The sequence below is a fragment of the Lepidochelys kempii genome, chromosome 13 (assembly GCF_965140285.1).
Source record: "Lepidochelys kempii isolate rLepKem1 chromosome 13, rLepKem1.hap1, whole genome shotgun sequence".
NCBI classification, from domain to species: Eukaryota; Metazoa; Chordata; order Testudines; family Cheloniidae; genus Lepidochelys; species Lepidochelys kempii.
In genome coordinates, this window is record NC_136392.1 from 29,325,047 (window position 1) to 29,345,027 (window position 19,981).

The following is a 19,981-nucleotide window of genomic DNA, read 5'->3' on the forward strand; positions in this document are numbered from 1 at the left end:
TTACTGTTTGCAGCTGTCATAGTTGGTCCCTCAGTTTCTGGTTTTCTGCCTGAAGGGCAGCGATCTGCTCCTAAGGACTCACAGGGTCTGGGGCGACAGCTTTGGTAATGTCCATACTCAAAGCAGTGGTTCAACAAGTCCTGGAGGAGTCCAAGGTTGGACTGAGCAAGCTGTCAGGTTCCGTAACATGAGCTGGCTGACCTAGTGGTGGGAGCCAGGAGTAGAGTTGGGATCAGGGTCATGCCAAGGGTTAAGCTGGAGTTGGAGTCAGAAGTCATGCCAAGGATTAAGCCAACTCAGCAAGTGGGGTCAGGGGGAGGAAGCAGGAACCAGGAGTGGTGACAGGAACAGGGATATGGCCTGATCGCAGGAACAAGGAACAAGGCAAGATAGCAAGAACAAGGAGCAGGAACCAGGCAAGAAAGTCAGGTCTCTCAAGGTGTATCTACACTGCAATGTAAGACCAGGGTTAGTAACACTTGGGGTAGCACACCCTGGGTTTGCTAACTCAGGGCTTGAGCATCTATACTTATTTGTAACCCCTGGTTAGAAATTGCGGAACTGTGATGTTCACCTGGTGTTATCTGGACTGGTGATCTGCTAGGTCACTCCAGTCCTTGACTCTGGGAACCAGCCTTACCCTGATCTGCTGTGAAAACCCAGGGTGGATAAAAATCAACGATTTCTTTTAAAAAATATAAAAAATTGGATTTTTTTAATAAAGTGCTTTTTGAGGAAAAAACCTATCTAAAACTAGTTTTAATTAAGATACATTATAGCTCAAAAATATCTCATCATGGAATAGGGATTATAAATTCATATTCTATAGTATGAGACAATATATTCATGTAATGTTTAAGAAAAGCTTTGTAAATGAGTTCCAATAGTTCATGGATTAGGGACCCAATTTTATGGGATTCCACAGGCCTCTGTATCGATTATTTAGGTTAATCTTTCTATCTACCCAATGAGACTCAGCGCTCAATCTAGAAGATACCAACAGAGATGCTTAGTTTTGCAGTTTTCAAACTGTGGATTTGTGTCTCCAGAGGTAACAGGCTTGTTAACAGCAAAAATGTTTTAAATAAATAAATAATACATAGAGATTAGAAATAACAGACCTCAACTCTATTGTCCCTCTGCAAATTTTTGTACACAGAGACAATCCCTTAGCTCTTTCTGAAAGTGCAAAGTTTCAAATAGTTGAATGAATAGAAGATTGTTGGGGACAGAATAGATCTGGACAAGGAGAAGAAGTCTGGAGATAAATGTGAGAAGCGAGGGACATATGCTTTTTTTGTTAAAATATTATGTTTGCTGTTGAAGAAAAAAATCCAGAATACTTAAAGTTGTTGTTTTAGTTAAATAAAACAATTTAAATGTCTGTCTGGTGATGTTCTCCTCATAATACAGCATGGCAAGAAAATCCTCCAAATATTAATGATTAACCTGTTGAACTGGAGATAGTTCACCTCCCAATGACTTCATAAATATCTGCTTCAATTACCTTTAGTAAATGACATAACCAAACAATCATTCATTTTCTGATATAGCTGTAAAACTAATCTGAAAAGTTTTCAAAATAAATTACTGTTTAAAAATGTATAGTGTGTACCTTCTAAAAATGAAACCTACATCTATCTCTGAGTTGTGAAGAATATGTATTAAAGTTATAACAACCAACAATAATGCACTTTTATGTAGAAAACCATGATTAAATCGAGTCTTCCATGATTAAATCAAATCCACCCTGTGAGAACCCCCACTCCTGGGCTGTTCACGCACAGCCTCTGTCATGTAAGCTGCTTGGATTGTGCAACCGAATGACACTAGCCAATATCTCTGGTCTCAGATACAACCCTAGGAACCTCCATCTTGCAGTGTCCAGTTGTGCCCGCTGGATGCTGCAAGCTTATATGAGTTCGTCTATTTAACTAAGAAATTGATATGTACCAGGCTTGTTATCCCAAAGGGAGTCTCTGACATGCTTCAAACCAAGTTCACTGCTTCAGGTAGAATAAACAAACAGATTTATTAACTACAAAGATAGATTTTAAGTGATTATAAGTCAAAGCACAAGAAGTCGGATTTGGTCAAACGAAATAAAAGCAAAACACATTCTAAGCTGATCTTAACACTTTCAGTGCCCTTACAAACTTAGATGCTTCTCACCACAGGCTGGCTCGTTGCCCTTCAGCCAGGCTCTCCCCTTTGATCAGCTCTTCAGTCACTTGGTGGTGGTGTCTGTAGATGGAGGTGGAAGAGAGAGGAAGAGCATGGCAAACGTCTCTCCCTTTTATCATGTTCTGTCTTCCCTCTTGGCTTTGCCTCCCCCCTTCGGGGTCAGGTGAGCATTACCTCATCGCAGTCCCAAACTGGCCAAGGGAAGGGGGGTGACTCACTCCAGAGTCCAACAGATCCTTTGTGGCTGCCTAGGCCGGTGTCCTTTGTTCCTGTGAGGCTGGGCTGGATTTGTCCCATATGTGCCCCAATGAGGTGTGAACTGTCCCTCTGTTCCCGGAGAGTTTTGCCTGGGCTTGTTTTAAGCCATGAGGACACATTTTCAACCTCATAACTTATATACATAAAATTACAACCTATAACAATAACTATAACATTACTATGCTCAGGGCATCATGAGCCTTCCGAAGGACAAACTTTGCATTGGATACCACACAATCATTTTATAAGGATGAACATGGGGTGCAGGGTGTTCCCACGAGGTACAGAAAGTCACAGGAGCCCTCGGTCCCTAACTGGGGTCCCAGTGTCTACATTGCATTATTCAGGCCCAAATCCAACCACCTATATCCCAGATTTCCTAGCGCCCTCCCAAAATGTGGCTGCTCTAGCCCTTTGTTCATGGTGTAGTTGGAAAAACTTGACTGTTCACCAAACTTGACTGTCCAGACAATTAAGAAAGTTGGCCCATGGGACTATGGAATATTTTTGGTGAGCTCCCAAAGCAGGAGTCTGGTTAGGGTATATCTATACTGGAAAGCAATAGGCCTTGAACCCTGGGTCCCAGTTTGATGCAAGCTCAGACTCTCTACCCCCTTGTGGTCCTGGGACCCTGGGTCCAAGCCCTGGATTAGTAGGATTTGTGTGTAGATGGAAGGCTGGTTAGGCTTGAGCCTGAGTTTGTACCCTGGGCTTATATTGCAGTGTAGATATACCCTCATGGGGCTAGGCAGCAATAGACTTAGCAACAAGTTGCTCAGACAAAGGATGGAACAGGAAGCTTTATGCCTGGTGGTGTCCAATCAGCAGCCTGCTTTTAGCCATCTGACCTTGCTGCATTAGCAAGTGTAATTTCTGGTATTAGCAGCAGTTCCCTCACCAGTCCTTGCAGCTTGGGGGTGCTCAGGACAAGGCTCCCACTTGGCAGCATGTGCTTTGAGGCCTGACAGCCTCACTGTAGACAGCTCCATGGAGACTTCTGCTCAACGTGCATCTGCAATTAAAAAAAAAAGTTAGGAATCCTAAGGAACGAGATGGAGAATAACGGAGAGACTATTAACATAGCCCTATATAAATCAATGGTATGGCCTCATCCAGATACTGGATGCAGCACTAGTCCCCCCCTCCCAAAATGGATATTGTAGAATTAGAGGGGTTTGGAGAAGAGTGAGGAGAATGACCAAGGGGCTGGAAAAACTCTCATGTGAAGAGAGATTGAAAAAGTATTGTTGCCTTAGAACGGAGACAAATCAGAGAGGTCATGATAAAAGTATGTAAAATACTGAATTGTCTAGAGATGGTAGATTGGAAACATCTGTTCTCCCTGACTCACAACACAGGAACAAGGGGACTGTCACTGAAACTACAAGGTAGAAAAATTCTAATTCAATAAAAGGAAATGCTTTCCCCCACAATATGTGATTGAATTGTGGAACTCACTGCCACAGGAAGTCATTGAGGCCAAAAATTCCACAAGTTTCAAAAAGGGATTGGGCATTTATATGGATAATAAGGCTGTCCAGAACTGTAATAGTTAATTCTAACAGAGTCATAGAAGGGATATTAAATCTCCTGCTTCAGGAGACGGGGGATGGGGGGCAGATCATCCCATATCTTCCACTGCAGGTTTCCTTCACCTACCTCTGATGCTGGCCACTGATGGACAGGATTCTAGATTAGACAGGGCTTGGTTCTGATCCAGGCTGACAATTCCTATGTTCCTAAACAACATGCTCAAGAAAGAGAATTGCACTAGTTCATAGCCATGGGCGTGCCGAAGGACTAGGGGAAAGCTGTAGCAGCTATCAAACATGGGCACAAGGTAATACAAAGAATTCAGAAAAAAAAATCTGATGATCAAGTTGGTCAAATAACATTTGGGGAGAAACCTGACCTTACTGTAGCTCTAGTCCAAGGAATACAACAGTGACACAGGACATGGGGTAAAACAGCTGTGAGCAGAACTCTCTTGAGGATTTGAAAATGTTCAATTAGCTTTATTTGGAGCATTTTTCATTTGTACTCAGCTCTGCCCTTCCCAGATCCAAGTGAACGCCCTAGGAATTCCAAAAAACAGGATTTGATTTGAAAGATTCAGGCTCGAGAGGCTCAGACAAGGGTCCCACAGAACTCTCCAAACTGAATGGAACCTCTGAGCTCCTGGAGACTTGCCTAGCTAGTCTAGCCACCTGAATGACGTTCCCCAGGATCCAAGACTTCTCAGGCGACCGTGGTCATTTAAGTGGTGGAGAAGTGCTATACTGTGCACAGTGCATGGCCCATGGATCACTGATAGATCACAGCCCATTACAGGGGGCCATTGGGTGTCACACTGATCTAATCTGAGATGGGTCAGAATCAAGACGCTGGATCTGAACTCCTCTGGGGATGATCAGAGCTGAACATAATGGCCCCATCCCATCTTTACCTCTGCTGCCTGCGGATCTTAAAGAAGGAGACTGCAATCGGTGTCAAGTACACCTCTCTCTCTGCAGTCACATATTCCAGGGAGGGCACAATTTTTCCACCAGCAATCCCAGGTAGCTATAGTGGGTCAGATACCTTCCACTGCAACCCTCAGTTAAGTGGTGACACCAGGCAAATGGTGGGGAAGTGAAGGCTTCCCTGAATAGTGGTTTGAGACACCATTGCTTCACTGCTGCAGTATTTGAAGGATCTCAGATTTCATTGCTATAGAACCATTTAGGGAGCTGGACCGCTGCAAATGCCCTTCCTGAGTATTTGCTATCAACAGACACCTTTCCAGCCAGGAAGATGTACAGGCAGAGCCATTCCAGCAGTGCATCAGAGTCACCTAGTGATCACTCATGGTACTGCAAAGCATCTGTCTGCATGCACAGCCTTAGGTATGTATAAACAGAGATCAAATAATTTGCTTTTGCTATTTAAATTAGGGATGGGAGAATGGCATTTCATGAAAGGAAAAGTCTGTTTGTTCTATTTCAGACAACATTCAAATAAAACCAGCAACTTCAGAGGCAAGATACAACTGAAAAGTTTTTCACGGATGTAAAATTAAAGAGAAAGGGAATCAAGATACTACGTTACTTGTTAGTTATGAGTAGAATGCATCACAATGTCACTCCATAGGGAGAAACACCATCAGTAGCATGTGACCTGTTTTCAGACAAACGCCTGACATTAAGGCCCTCTCCAGCTATTCAGGCATGAACACATGCGTCCTCAGAGAAGATGAAGACTTTCTGGACAGACGTCAGTGTTTGGTACAGCAGGCACAGCGTGCTGAAGAACCAGAGAGGGCAGGGCAGAACGGGGAAGAAAATTGGCAGCATCTGACCTCCAGAAGAAAAAGAGGAGAACCCATGTACAAATCCTACTAATCCAGGGCTTGGACCCAGGGTCCCAGGACCACAAGGGGGTAGAGAGTCTGAGCCATGTACCCCCAATGCAGACAGAGGCAAGAAACTGTTTTCAGGATGGGTGGGTTCCAAAGAGGATGGAGCTAGGCTGTTCTCAGTGGTGGCAGATGACAGAAGAAGGAGCAATGGTCTCAAGTTGTAGTGTGGGACGTCTAGGTTGGATATTAGGAAAAACTATTTCACTAGGAGGGTGGTGAAGCACTGGAATGGGTTACCTAGGGAGGTGGTGGAATCTCCATCCTTAGAGGTTTTTAAGGCCTGGCTTGCCAAAGCCCTGGCTGGGATGATTTAGTTAGGATTGGTCCTGCTTTGAGCAGGGGTTGGACTAGATGACCCCCTGAGGTCTCTTCCAGCCCTAACCTTCTATGATTCTATAGTCTAGCTCATCATGATTTTTGTGTTTCTTTTTATATCATTTTCATAGACTCATAGATTCCAAGGCCAGAAGGGACCACTGTGATCATCTCATCTGATCTTCTGTATAGCACAGACCAGAGAACTTCCCCACAATAATGCCTAGAGCAGATCTTTTAGAAAAACATCCCATCTTGATTTAAAAATGGTCAGTGATGGAGAATCCACCACAACCCTTCCTAAGTTGTTTCATTGGTTAATTACTCTCACTGTTAAAAATGTACACCTTAATTCCAGTCTGAATTTGTCTAACTTGAACTTCCAACCATTGGATCATATTAGATCTTCTCTGCTAGATTGCAGAGCCCATTATTAATATTTGTTCCCCATGTAGGTACTTACAGATTGTAATCAAGTCACCTGTTAACCTTCTCTTTGTTAAGCTAAATAGATTGAGCTCCTTGAGTCTATCACTATAAGGAATGCTTTCCAATCCTTTACTCATTCTCATGGCTCTTCTCTGAACCCTTGCCAATTTATCAACATCTTTCTTGAATTGTGCACAATATTCCAACAGCGGTTGTACCAGTGCCAAATACAGATGTAAAATAACATCTTCTCTATTCCTACTTGAGATTTCCCTGCTAATGCATCCAAGGCTTGCATTAACCTCTTTGGCCACAGCATCACACCAGGCACTCATGTTCAGCTGATCATCCACCATGTCCCCCAAATCCTTTCCAGAGTCACTGCTTCTGAGGACTGAGTTTGAAACCTATTTGGGCACTGTGGGGTGGAATTTTCTGAAGGTTTGTTTGTGGCATTTCTGTTGGAACATGACATTTATCACCCATGCGTTCTGTGGTCTGGGTAAAGATTGCGTATTCCGAAAAGCGTTGTGGATCAGTGGTTGTGCTGTGTGTTTGTGACCAGGGACATCTTGATGCCAACTGGCAGAGGGCACCGGTGTGCATATGGGTTACAGGAATCCCCTGGATCTGGTATTTACATGCTAGTTCACCCAAGAGTGCCATGTGGCAGCTCTAATGAAAGCCTGTGTTATACAGGCCATCAGTATCAATGTGAAATGCATGTACAGTTGTTGTGTACGGAGTTATGTACACACACTGAAAATTGTGCCCTTAAGGTCTTTGTCTAGGGATTGATCACCAGGAAAAGTGAAAAGGAGGTTTTTCTCTAGGCAAGAGATGTTTATCCCTCTGTCCATTTACAAGTAAACTGAATATTGTCTGGTTCATAATAGGCAGCTGTTAGCATTCTAAGTCAGCATTAATGAAGAGCTGGCAGTGACTTCAAAAGGAAACTAACAGGGAGAGGTAAAAGGTGGGGGCAGGGACCCTATCTTGATGTGACCCTCAAAGGTTTGCTGTTTGGGGGGCAATGAGGACAGCTTGGCAGCCTTCATCTAGGCCTGGTCTACACTACACTGTTAGGTTGACACAAGGCAGTTTACATAAACCTAGCTGTGGATGTGCCTTCACTTCAATCTGGGTCCTGCTGATGTAAGTGATACACCAATTTAATAACAATACCTCCCTGAGCAGTATAGAGTCAGGGTCGATGTAGTTAGGTTGACACAGGGAGAGTGTAGAAACTGCATTACTTATGTCAACCATTGCTGGCCTGCAGCAGCTGTCCCACAATGACCACTCTGGTCCCTGTTGTGAACTCAGCTGCCCACAGGTCATGGAGACTGGAAGCTCCCCCTCCCCTTTAAAGCCCCACAAAGTTTTGAAATTCCTTTCCCTGGTTGCCCAGCTTGCGAGCACAACTGACAACTCTCCTTTGCTGACCATGCCAGCTACATGCTTCAGACGTGCTCCTGCCTGAAGTAGACAGGAGGCGCCGACTCCTGTCACCTGCCACAGATCAGCTGTTTCACAGCGTCAGGAGGTGCTGGGGGATGGGGAGGAGCGAGGGTGCAGCATGCTCGCGGGAGGGGACAGAACGAGGCAGGGAAGAGGTGGGGCGGGGATGGGAAGAGGCAGGGAAGAGGCAGGGCAGGGATGGAGTGGGGGTGGGAAGAAGCAGGGTGGGGGTGGGGCCTTAGGGGAAGGGGTGAAGTGGGGGTGGGGGTGGGAGCAAGGCCTGGGTGGAACCAGGGGGAGCACCCCCCAGCAGATTATAAACTCAGTGCCTATGGGTACTGGATCTCCTGGGCCTGTGAGGAGGAGCAGCTGGGCAGGCACAGCTCTGAATCAGCCATAGAAATGTGGACCTTATGAGCAGATTGCTCAAGAAATGCTGGCGAAGGGCTATGACAAGGACCAGCAGCAGTGCTGCGTGAAAGCTGCAACAGCATACCAGAAAGCCAGCAAGGCCAACAATCAACGTGGTGCCAAGCCACAGACCTGTCACTTTTACAAAGAGCTGCATGCCATCCGCGGTGGAGACCCCACCACCTCTTCCAAGAGCACCAGGGATACTTTCAAGAAGCCTGAGTCACATGCCCCTGCTGTGAACCGTCAGGAGGAGGAGGGGCATAGGGGACAGGTGACAGGGGGATCCTGCTGCATAGCAAGCCCAGACCTGTTTTTGACTGCACTGCAGTCCAGCCAGTCCCAACAGTCCAGCAAGGGTGAGCCTGATGCAGGGGAAGAAACCTTTGGCAATTGTGCAGTTTGCTTTGAAATTACAGGGATGATACTCCCAAAGTAACAGGACACATCATTTGATTTATTCATTTTTACTTGTGCTAGAAGAAGTAGTGGAACAACCAAGAGAGGTAGAGTTGCTATCTGCTTTTCATTCCCCTCTAGAGTTAGGCAGTGGGGGCCACATGGAGTAATTTGTTTATGTGCACCGGGATGTCCTGTGAATCCTGTGTAGTGATCTCAATGAAACTCTCACGAAGGTACTCTGCAATCTTCTGCCAAAGGTTTCTTGGGAGGGCTGTCTTATTTCTTCTGCTATGGTAGGACACTTTCCCATGCCACTCAATGATTATTTCAGCAGGTACCAATACAGTACATTGGTTAGCAGCATATTGGTTTGGGTGGCATTGGAATGCCAGCAGCAGCAGCAACAGGCTCTTTCTGCCTCTGTTATACTCAGAAGTGAGATATCAGCTAAAATCAGCACCACCTGTGGAAAACGGTGCCAGTATTCAGTTCCATTGCCCTATACAACTAGAATCATTGAGCTCCAATCTTGTAAGTAAACCACGCCAGCAACCCTTCAAATGACCAAAGGTGCATTCAATTCAACCCATTCACAGTGCTTGTGCAGAGGCTGCAGGTTTCAGGGAGCTGATCCACAACAGGTACAGACAAAATTTCCTCAAGCTCAGGGCAGGTGGGGTTGGGAGGGCCTCAGAAACCTGGATGCCCTGGGGAGCACCACAGTGATAACTGTCAATTCCCTAGATTTGTTATGTTTGCATCGCTGTTTGCTTATCTTGGGTGACCACAGTTGGTGACACAAGGTAGTGTTTTTCTGTGTTAATATGATACAGTTACAGGACCACTCTAGACATATATATATCAAGTAGGGCCAAGGTAATATATTGAGTAATAAGTGGTACAATAATGCTGACTGCACTTAATTTTTTAAATAGGAACAAGCAAAGTGCCAGACTGGATCAGACTCACTGTCCATCTAGCTCAGTGTCCTATCTCTGACAGCAGCCAGCACCATCTGCTTCAGAGGAAGGTGCAGGTACCTGGCAATAGGCAGGTATGAGCTAATATGCCCCACATTAGGTCTCCCTTGTAGTTAGTATTTGTCATAAGCCTTGAACTATGAGCTTTAATATCCCTTCCACAATGTTAGTTAGTAATAACTATTCTGATTGGATATTCTTGGTATCCATATAAATATCCACTTCTTCGTTTTTTAAAGCCAACTCAGCATGGCTTTCCCTGAGTGAAGATCAGAAACGGCTGTCTTCTCTGTGTTAGATCAGTATAAATCTGGGCTTTCTCTCTTTGGGCCCAGTAGTTTGTGTCCCTTATCCCACTCGATGGGGTAACTGGAGGGCCTGGAACATCAGACTGCTATCTATGTTCACAACATACCCACTGGGACTTCAGATAAAAACATAGGTACTCTTGTGGGAAGACTGCAACATAACACTGTTATTTCTTAGAGTTCAAAACAATAATACACACAAGAACTCAAAAACAGATTGGGAGACAAAGCAGGCTTCTCTCTAAAACAAAGATGCACAATACATCCCACCTTACTCTAGGCTGGCTGGCTGCAGACTGATTGCTGCTAAGTCCAGATCACACACAGAACCCCTAGCCTGCAAGCAGGACCCAGAAACTTCCGTGAGCATTTAAAGGGACAGCTTACAATTTCAATACACCACACAGACTTGGTACCAAGACAACAAACTCCACAAAAAACTTTGCCTGCAGTAGAAGTTCCAGAACATGTGAGCTGATTTTACTGAAATGTGTTGAGTTCTGGAACAAGTTACACACCATTTAGCTTGTGATCCTTGGGATTTATCAGGATAAAGCTACCACAAGCTAAAGAGAGAGTCTAGAGATTCGTTGGTTGTTTCTTCAATTCTGCACTGAAGGATTTCTGAAGTGTTGCTGACACATTTATTGTTCACTTTAGTAGGTGTTGATCGGTTGATACTGGCCATTAAAATACTAGGCTATGAAATTTCGGGCCAGATCCTGGGGCCTCCACTCTGTCTGCTTAAGCTGAACTGGCAGGAACAAAGCTGGTTTAAGCAGCCAGGTGGGGATTTCTCTGATGTAAGGGGAATTCCTACGTGACATAGAGACAACGTAGGGCATAAACTGATCGCTATAGGAGTTGGAAACAGAATCTCACACTTATGCACTGTATTTCAAGAAAACGAGGGCATGAGATTTTCCCCCTTTCCCCTTACCCCTAAAGCATGAGTATCTCCTGTTGAAGGTAGGAATTTGGACTTGATCCAGTATGGCAAATGGCCAGGAACCGACCCATCTCAGGTATCTGCTACCCGCATACTACATTTCACCTCTAATCTTAGTTAGAAGAAAATTAGTGGGAGGGTTCAGGAAATCGTGATTGCAGTTTTATTGGCCCTTCATGCCAAAGGCAGAATCTGTCAGGTTGCCAAGAAGCAGCAAGAGACTTTTCTACGAGGATTCCAAAATGTGCTCTCCTCGCCACATCAGCCCCTCCGCACACTGCAGCAGAAAGCGACGTGCCGGATTCAGAGCTAGATCATGGTATGTTAGCCCGCCAAACTGCACAGCGTCCCCTGGCTGCAGGTTACTCATGGAGGGAAGATGTTTGTTTATTGTGAGAGCAAATTAATCATGCAGCTGCTAGCAAAGGAAATATCCCCTGTGGGTACTGGATGAGGGAAGGGCATACTTCTAATAGGAAGAATGGAGCTGGGAGCCTTTCCTCTAACTGAGGAGGAGCCAGCCCCACCCGCAGCACCTGTGCTCTGCAGAGCATGAGGACTGCACCCTGTTATCCTCCCCAGGGGCAGTAGCCACCCCAAAAGTTGTGGGCAAGGATAGGGAGGAGGCAGGATTGTGGTTCCCACCCCACCTTTTCCCTCCCCTCCCCTCCCCAGACACAGCACAGCTGACTGGTCCAAGAGAGGAGTGGCAGTGGGTGTGCGCCCCAATGCAGAGAGCTCATGAGACACAATGCTCCCAAGCGCTTTGGCTGGGCTGGTGCCCCGCAGAGAGCCCCTGTGTATCCTGTGTAAACTGGAGGGCACCTTAAACTCCTGCCACTCCTCAACATGTAGCCTCATGGATGGCCCTGAGCTGCAAATGGCAAGGCACAGTGATGCATGGGAAGACAATCAGTTTCCGTCGCATTAGGGTGCAGGCTGCCCCTCAGCACCGCGTTGCAGCAGAGCAGAAATGTGCACGCCAGCTCTGAGCTGCCACTTGCAGCATCACGGCCAGTTGCACACGCTGCACTCGGCTGAGTGACTCGACTCCAGCCCAGTGCCAGCTACACCGTCACTGGTATATTAGTAACCTTGGGGAGTGGTTTGGGGATAGTCTGACGCTGAATCCAGAGTGGCTCTCATTTGGTCACTGGATACTGCTCCCCTTTCCTGCAACTCTCCTGGCCCTGGGGCTCATTGCTCCATTTCCCTAAGGAGCTTCGCGGAATGCATTAAGTCTCAGTTTGCAAGTCCCATCAATCCTTAGCCCCATTTGCATATTTTGCCATGTTTTTTAAGATGGGAAAGCCCTTACGTAAGTGCCAAGGACACCCCACCCAGCCCAGCCCAAGCACTCTTAAAATTCCGGACGTGGAGCTAACTCTCTATCACGGACGCGTCCCCACCAGAGCAGCTCCTTTGGAGGTAGCATGGGAAGAGCTTCGAGCAGGAGCGTTCAGTGCAGTCTAGTGATGACAGGCTCGCAGCCCTCCAGCCAAGGCCTTCTGATTATTTCTCCCCTTTTGGGAGTTCCAAGGGAAACAAGCAATCCAAGGGCAGCAAAAGAAATTAACCAAAAGGGCAAAACCTGTAGGCAGTTCCAGCCAGGTCCTTGGCCTCTCTCCAACGTTCGCTGAGGTCTCCAGCATAAGCTACAGCACACAGTCCCTTCCCACCTTTTTAATAAAGGTGACCTGGGCTCCCTTTCTGTAAGTGCAGAGGCTCTGCTAACTTCCAGGCCTCTTCCTGGGAGCTGGGAAGCTCAACTGCCTGCTCCCCTCCCTGGATTGTCCATTTCTTTCTTTCTTTCTTTCTTTCTTTCTTTCTTTCTTTCTTTCTTTCTTTCTTTCTTTCTTTCTTTCTTTCTTTCTGTCGTTTTATGGCACAGCAGCCTCAACACATGAGGCTATGACCTCCACCTACCCCTGTTTTGACATAAGCAAAAACTAAATCCTCTCACCCAGTCTTGTCTCTTTAAAAAAGCAAAGTAGTGCTTTTTCAATGCTACCCCGCTGTCTCAGTACTCTCCCCAGCCCCTTCAGATTGTTCTTTCACCTTGAGACATCTCAGTTCTTCATCAAGAATCTTTCCTTTTGTGCCATTCTCCCTGCTTTGCCACAGCAGATGCTCACCTGTTTCTTTAACTTTCCATGTGTCACACAACCCAGCTGGGTGCATGTTTAGCAAATGTAAATCACCATTCAGGTCACAGTGACCTGCTAGCACTCTAAAGATAGTTACTTTGCTTCTTCGATCATAGCTATTAACCAAACCATTATGCTAAAGTTGAGGACATACGTCATAGAACGTCCACCCTTTTTTCTCTTTGCTCTGTAGTTCGTGCCATTCCTTCTTAAGTTCTCTCCTAACCAAACTTTTGATTAATGGGATCTTTATATCAACCTCCTCATTTTTAAGACATTTTGGGCTGCTTTAGATACCATTTCATTGCCTGGTCTCCAACACATGCCGAAATCCACACTACTGCTATATGTATACTTAATTGGACCCTCTCCATATTTAAGAACAATATTTCATTGATTAAGTCACTCCTAATTTCCCAGACTCCCTTTCTGATTATGATTTATGATTGGGCGTGCACCCCTTATCCAGGTCAGTGCCAACAATATGCCCATCAATTTGGCTGTCACAATGGCTACAAAACTGAATAGTCCGAGATTTCTTAATTCAGGGATACAAAAGGCCATTCTCACTCCACCCTTATTGTCATCTCTAGAGCCGTCAGTATAGATCTGGCAATGCTGACCCCATTTGCCATGTATAAACTCATAAATCTTAAGTATCATATTTGACAGTCCTGCTCTTCCATTTTTTGTTATTGTATAATTCCAAATCCACAACTGGAGAGACAACCATCCAGCTGTCGTTTGATTTCCCATGACTACAGATTTTCATTTCTTCCAGTCCTTCCTTTTCACCCAGGCTTGTTACCCACCTTTTGATGCCGTTAGCATGTGGGAGTTTGTGGCACCCAGTTACATCTTGTCCACTTAATCCCCTCCACCCTCGTATATTTGTGTAGTACTCTGATCTCCACTGTCTCCACTAACCTTAGCCCAAAAGGTTCAATCTAACAATTTCATCCTTCAGTTTATAGGCATTTCTCTGGTCGCTTCCTGAAGCACACACAAGTGTCGTAATGCTCGGACCACATGTGATTGGCAGAGCTTGGGCTTGGGTTGGCTCTAATTTTTTAGTGTTGATTTAGAAGCTGAATTAAAGGCTTGGCATCCACAATCTATCACTAGTCTAATTAGTGCCCTATACAGCATCAGCCAGATATTCTCATCTACACCCCAGTTGTTCCCAGGAATACTTTAAAGCAGATTCATCCTATTTTTCCCTTTAGTCTTGATATTATCTATATGACCCTTCCAAGTTAGTTTGTTATCAAACACAACTCCTAAGAAGGCAACATTTTGAACTACCTGAATTGTTTCTGGAAAAAGTTCCCTTCTTGCCCACGCTTCCGTTTGGTGACGATCATTCCCTTTGCTTTAGCAAGTGACAACTTAAATCCCCAGGAATTGCCCTGAGCGCCTCATTGGTTCCATAGCTATCTTAAGTCCTCTAAGTTTGGCCCGTACAGTCATCTGCAAATAGAGTAATATGTATTCCTGCCTGTGTGCTCTCTCATAATAAGCATAATGTTAGACATGGTAGGGCTGATAAGACTCCCCATTAGCAAGTTTATAAATATTCGACAGTGCCAACCCCACCCTGACTTGTACGGTTCTATCACTTAAGAAGTCGCTTATCCAGCAGAACATGCTTATTATTATTCCAGCTGTGGCCAGTTTATACAGCAAGCCTTCCCTCTACAGCATGTCATACAATGTCCAAAGAGACAGCTCTCATAAACTCTCTGTTCCTCATGCTTTTTTGTATTTCTGTTTCTAATTTTACAATATGAGCCTCTTTGCAGCTTCCTTTCCTGAATCTACTTTGTTCACTCTTTATAATTTCATTTTTTCCAGGTAGGCTACTAATCTCCCATGTGTCATTCTTTCAATACTTGTGCCCACACATGATGGGAGGACGCTAGGTCAATGTACATCAGGTCTTGTGAGTAATTTGCCAGATTTCCCTATCGGTATAATCGCCACTGGCTTCCATTCTGCTGGTGGTTTTCCTTTTCTTCGTGTATTATTCTGTCATTTCAATAAAACTCTTAAACTTTCTTCCGGTAGGGGCTTGTGCAGGTGCAGTGCACCAGCAACAGGGCCCTCCATAGTGCACATCTCTGGGCAATTGCTGCACCCTGCAGGTGCTCAGGATCAATTGACCTCCAGCCTTGTGCTTTACCAGAGCGCCAGAGGCAGGCTCTAATCTCTTAGCAATCCAGCCATGACCGCGTCTTGTTGCTTAAACCTCAGCTTCCCCAGCTGCAAATTTACATCCTCAGCATTGACTCAGCTAATGTAGCTGTCATTTAGGCATTAGTGATCTGCCAGAAATAGCACTTGAGACATCAGCTATTAAGGACTGGAGTCTGATGGCTTCCAACAGGAGAAACAGTGGATGGACGGTGTGCTCTCACCCATGCTCACCTTCAGAGCTCCTGGGTGTTGCCAACGCATCTCTAAATACACTTGCCCAGGTACTTCCTGACATCATACTGGGGTGGTCTGGCTGAGATCCTGCTCAGCTCCCTGGGGCCAAGGGAAGAGGTGAATCAAAGTGGCCACAACCTTAGGTGCACTCAGGGATTGGAGAGGGAGCCAAGAATCCCCGAGCATGGGCACACTGGTGGGAAGGAGACATGGCCAGGTGCTTCCAGACTGCCTTGTGATGAGGGCTCCGTTTTGGTAAGTGAGGAGTCCAGGAGAGTATTTCCCCTTAGATGCTGAGTTCTATGCTGTGCAGGAGCAGGGAGAGCGGGGAGCCCAGGGGATGTGCTGGCAGAGAATCCCTGAAACTGGTGTGAGCATCCTCTGGATAAAAAGGACCTGCGAAGTTCAGGGCATAGACATTGTAAGCTGCTTAAGAGGCCAACTCAGGAGCAGACTACAGAGGTTTAACGACTGCACAAATACTCACAGTCTAAATCAAACTCAGTCCCTCCTGCTCCCAGCAGCTGAGTCCAGAGCTGGGGGTCCATGCTGTGCTGGCAAGGACTGAGGACAACATGGACACCCAGAGAAAAGCAGAGGATGCAAGAACATGATCTGTGCAAGGGCCAAACTCTGCCTCATGCCCACCCTGGGCAGCATGAGCAAAGGCCTGATGTGTTTCATCCACTGCCCTGTGAGAGCATCCCCCTCTGATGGCTTTAATGCTGACTCTGGGAGAAACCTGCCAGCAACTCTTCCTTACCCTTCGGGCACCAGGCCTGGAGGGGCGGGCTCTCAAATCCCACATAGCATTCACTGCACCATAAGTCCCATGGGACTTGGAGACAACTGACATGTGGCCTTAAAATGGGACATGTTCCACTCTGACAGCGCCATGTTGCAGTGGTTCTCACCCTGTGGTCAGTGGCCACTGGTACTCTGCAGAGCTGCCAAAGGGCTGACAAATCATGTCATCTTGGCTCTTACTCCTTGCTTCCAGCTTCTCCATGTAAAGGAGAACATGGAGGCCTGTTAAAACAACTGGAACCAAGGAAGGGGAGAGAGCAAACCATCTCATCAGAGGAGGATTAGGGGGGAAAGGAAGTGCTCTTAAAGATCAGGACCAACTCTAGAACTGTAAAATAACTAAATTCTTTCCTGATCTGAGAGAGTGCTGTTAGCAGCTATAAACAGAGCCTCTAATGACAGCCAGCACCCTGGTCACTTAGAACACACGGAACACTGGGTGTAGTTAGAGTAAGAGGGAATTAGGCAGTCTGATTGAGTTTGAAAGGTTAGATGGGTTCCTTTGCACCTGTGGCGGTATGAAGAGAGATTAAAAGGACTGGGACTGTTCAGCTTGGAAAAGAGATGACTAAGGAGGGATACGACAGAGGTCTATAAAATCATGACTGGTGTGGAGAAAGTGAATAACGAAGTGTTATTTACTCCTTCACCTAACACAAGAACTAGGGGTCACCCAATTAAATTAAATGAATAGGCAACAGGTTTAAAACACACAAAAGGAAGTAGTTCATAGAATGCACAGTCAACCGGTGGAACTCATTGCCAGGGGATGTGGTGAAGGACAAAACTATAACAGGGTTCCAAAAAAAACCTAGATAAGTTCTTGGAAGATAGGTCCATCAAAGGCTATTAGCCAGGATGGGCAGAGATGCAACACCATGCTCTGAGTGTCCCTAGCCTTTGTTTGCCAGAAGCTGGGAGTGGACAACAGGGGATAATTGTCTGTTCTGGTCATTCCCTCTGAAGCACTTGGCATTGGCCACTGTCAGAAGACAGGATACTGGGCTAGATGGACCATTACTCTGACCCAGTATGGCCATTCTCATGTTCTTATAGGGAGTCTGATGAGCTAATGAGGTAATTAGCTCACTAGCTAGGTAGCTCAGAGGAGAAAGCAAGCAGTATAAAAGGCTGAGCCAGGGAACACTAAGGAAGCCCCTTCTATCTGCTGCTATATTGTGTTGTACCTGGAGCATAAGGAAAGAAATAATAATAAAGACACTTGGTGAAGGTACCTGGTGGAGTGTGTGCTTTTAAGCAGCAGGAGGGCTGACTAGCCGGGGTTTCTAGGGCTGGAATAAGAACCTGCCAACACCTGTTAATGCTTTTCCACATCAAACGATTGCTGTAGGTGTCACAGGGACATTCCACAAGCATGGATGGGTGGGTAGCAGGGTCCAGGGGATTGGGAACAGGTGGGAAGGTGTCCATGATGAACTCTCTCTACTAACACACAGTATACCAAATGCCAATGGGGCAGCAAAAAGGAAATTTGGTTTATTTTTGGGATGAGCTTGTCATGCTGCCAGGCCAGGTTCCAGCTTACGCCATGGTCCCCGGCTCTCAGCCGGACACTGACAGTTACACAGCTGGAATCTGTCTGGCTCACGTTGATAAAATAGATATTAGAATGATAAAGAACGTGTTTAGTGTTTAGACTCTGTTGAATGCTTGTGAGTTGCTGCCTGCATTAATCTTGCCTGGAATATCTGTGTCCCATATTGTAATGTAATATTTGCACAATTGTATTGTGAATTGCCACACAGGAAAGTGACACTAATTAGTGTGCTCTTCTACAGAAGTTGTTATGCCCCTCCCAAAAGAGAAGACCCATAGAGATCAGACGGGCTATGATTAGAGCTTACAACTGGAAACTCTTTACATGTGGATTGAGAAACTGTCAACAAAAGGACTAAAGTTTCATATTGTTCTGCTCTCTTCACCGTGAAGATGGAACTAAAGATCTCTGTGCTGCCTGGGCTCTGGAGGGGAAGGTGTTTCTAGGCATAAGCAAGAGATCATCCACTTTTAGCCTGGGTTAGCCCTAAAGGATACATAGAGCTTGCTGATTATAGAAGCCTAAGATTGTAACTCATTCATGTGTCTATGTTTGCTTGCTTTAACCTTGTAAATAACTCTCCAATTTAAGGTTTCAGAGTAACAGTCGTGTTAGTCTGTATTCGCAAAAAGAAATGAAGTGAGCTGTAGCTCACGAAAGCTTATGCTCAAATAAATTGGTTAGTCTCTAAGGTGCCACAAGTACTCCTTTTCTTTCTCCAATTTAATAAATCTTCATATTGTTTATTATAGAATTGGCTACAAGTGTTGTCTTCGTGTGAGACCTAAAGCACAATTGACCTGGGGTAAGTGACTGGTCCTTTGAGATTAGGAGTAACCCGAATATTGCTAGGTTTCAGAGTAGCAGCTGTGTTAGTCTATATTCGCAAAAAGAAAAGGAGGACTTGTGGCACCTTAGAGACTAACAAATTTATTTGAGCATAAGCTTTCGTGAGCTACAGCTCACTTCATCGGATGCATTCAGTGGACTGCATCCGATGAAGTGAGCTGCAGCTCACGAAAGCTTATGCTCAAATAAATTTGTTAGTCTCTAAAGTGCCACAAGTCCTCCTTTTCTTTTTTTGGTATAAGGAGTCATCTGTCACCAGGATGGCAAGACAGACCCAGCACCCCACGGTGACTCTGGTAAAGCACCTGAGGAGTTTGCACTTGGTGCAGTTAGTTGGTGAAATCTAAGTTTACAACTCACAACCAACATGGGGATTGTGCTCTGGTTTTTAACAGGCTGCCCTGAGCTTGGTATTCACGCTCTTGTATCACCAGTGAGACCTTCACAGAGATGACAAACTGAGGCTCTGCTACTGCGCTATGCGACCGTCAAAGAGCACCTAGTATAGGAGTAAAGGGAGCTGGCCCTAGTATCTTGATCACATTCCAATCCAGGCAATTACATCCTGCCTCATTCAGACTTCAATTGAATTCGATGCTCTTCTTCACTTCCTGTCCTAAACAGTCATGTATTGCTGTGTGAGCTGTTGAACAGCTGTCATGTTCCATCCAAGAGGTGGGTGCATTTTCATGATGGGTGAAGTGATCTATGTCTATACTGCCGACAAAGCAATTTGCCATCCTTTGAAATGATAGGAGCTAGCTAAGTGCAAGTCATTATCATTATCTTTCAGAGTTTACTTGATAATGTTCAATTAAGTCCTAAGCTGCGAGATATGAATAATTGAAAGGTACATATTGGCTCTGTGGAGCAGATTAATGGATAGTAACAAGGGACAGGAACACAAACAAGACCAATCCAGGCTAGGATATGTAATAGTTCTGTGGGGCGGAATTCAGAGCATTGTATAGAGAACTCTCCCCTTACAAATATGGCTGACTCAGAGGTTCTTGGGTATGGGGCCAGCACAGAGTTCCAAAGCTGCCACCGCTGGGATGTGCCATTCCAATTCAAGACAAAATCGTGCTTCTCTGAA

At 45.6% G+C, this 19,981-nt stretch overlaps 1 long non-coding RNA gene across 1 annotated transcript; it reads right to left on the reverse strand.

Moving 5' to 3' along the window:
- Positions 1-2,064: 2,064 nt before the first annotated feature.
- On the reverse strand, positions 2,065-14,730 carry LOC140896975 (uncharacterized). The gene is made up of 3 exons (XR_012154654.1): positions 14,547-14,730; positions 3,341-3,454; positions 2,065-2,244 (listed from the first exon to the last, which is right to left on the reverse strand). It is a non-coding gene; the product is annotated as an uncharacterized LOC140896975 (long non-coding RNA).
- Positions 14,731-19,981: the final 5,251 nt, after the last annotated feature.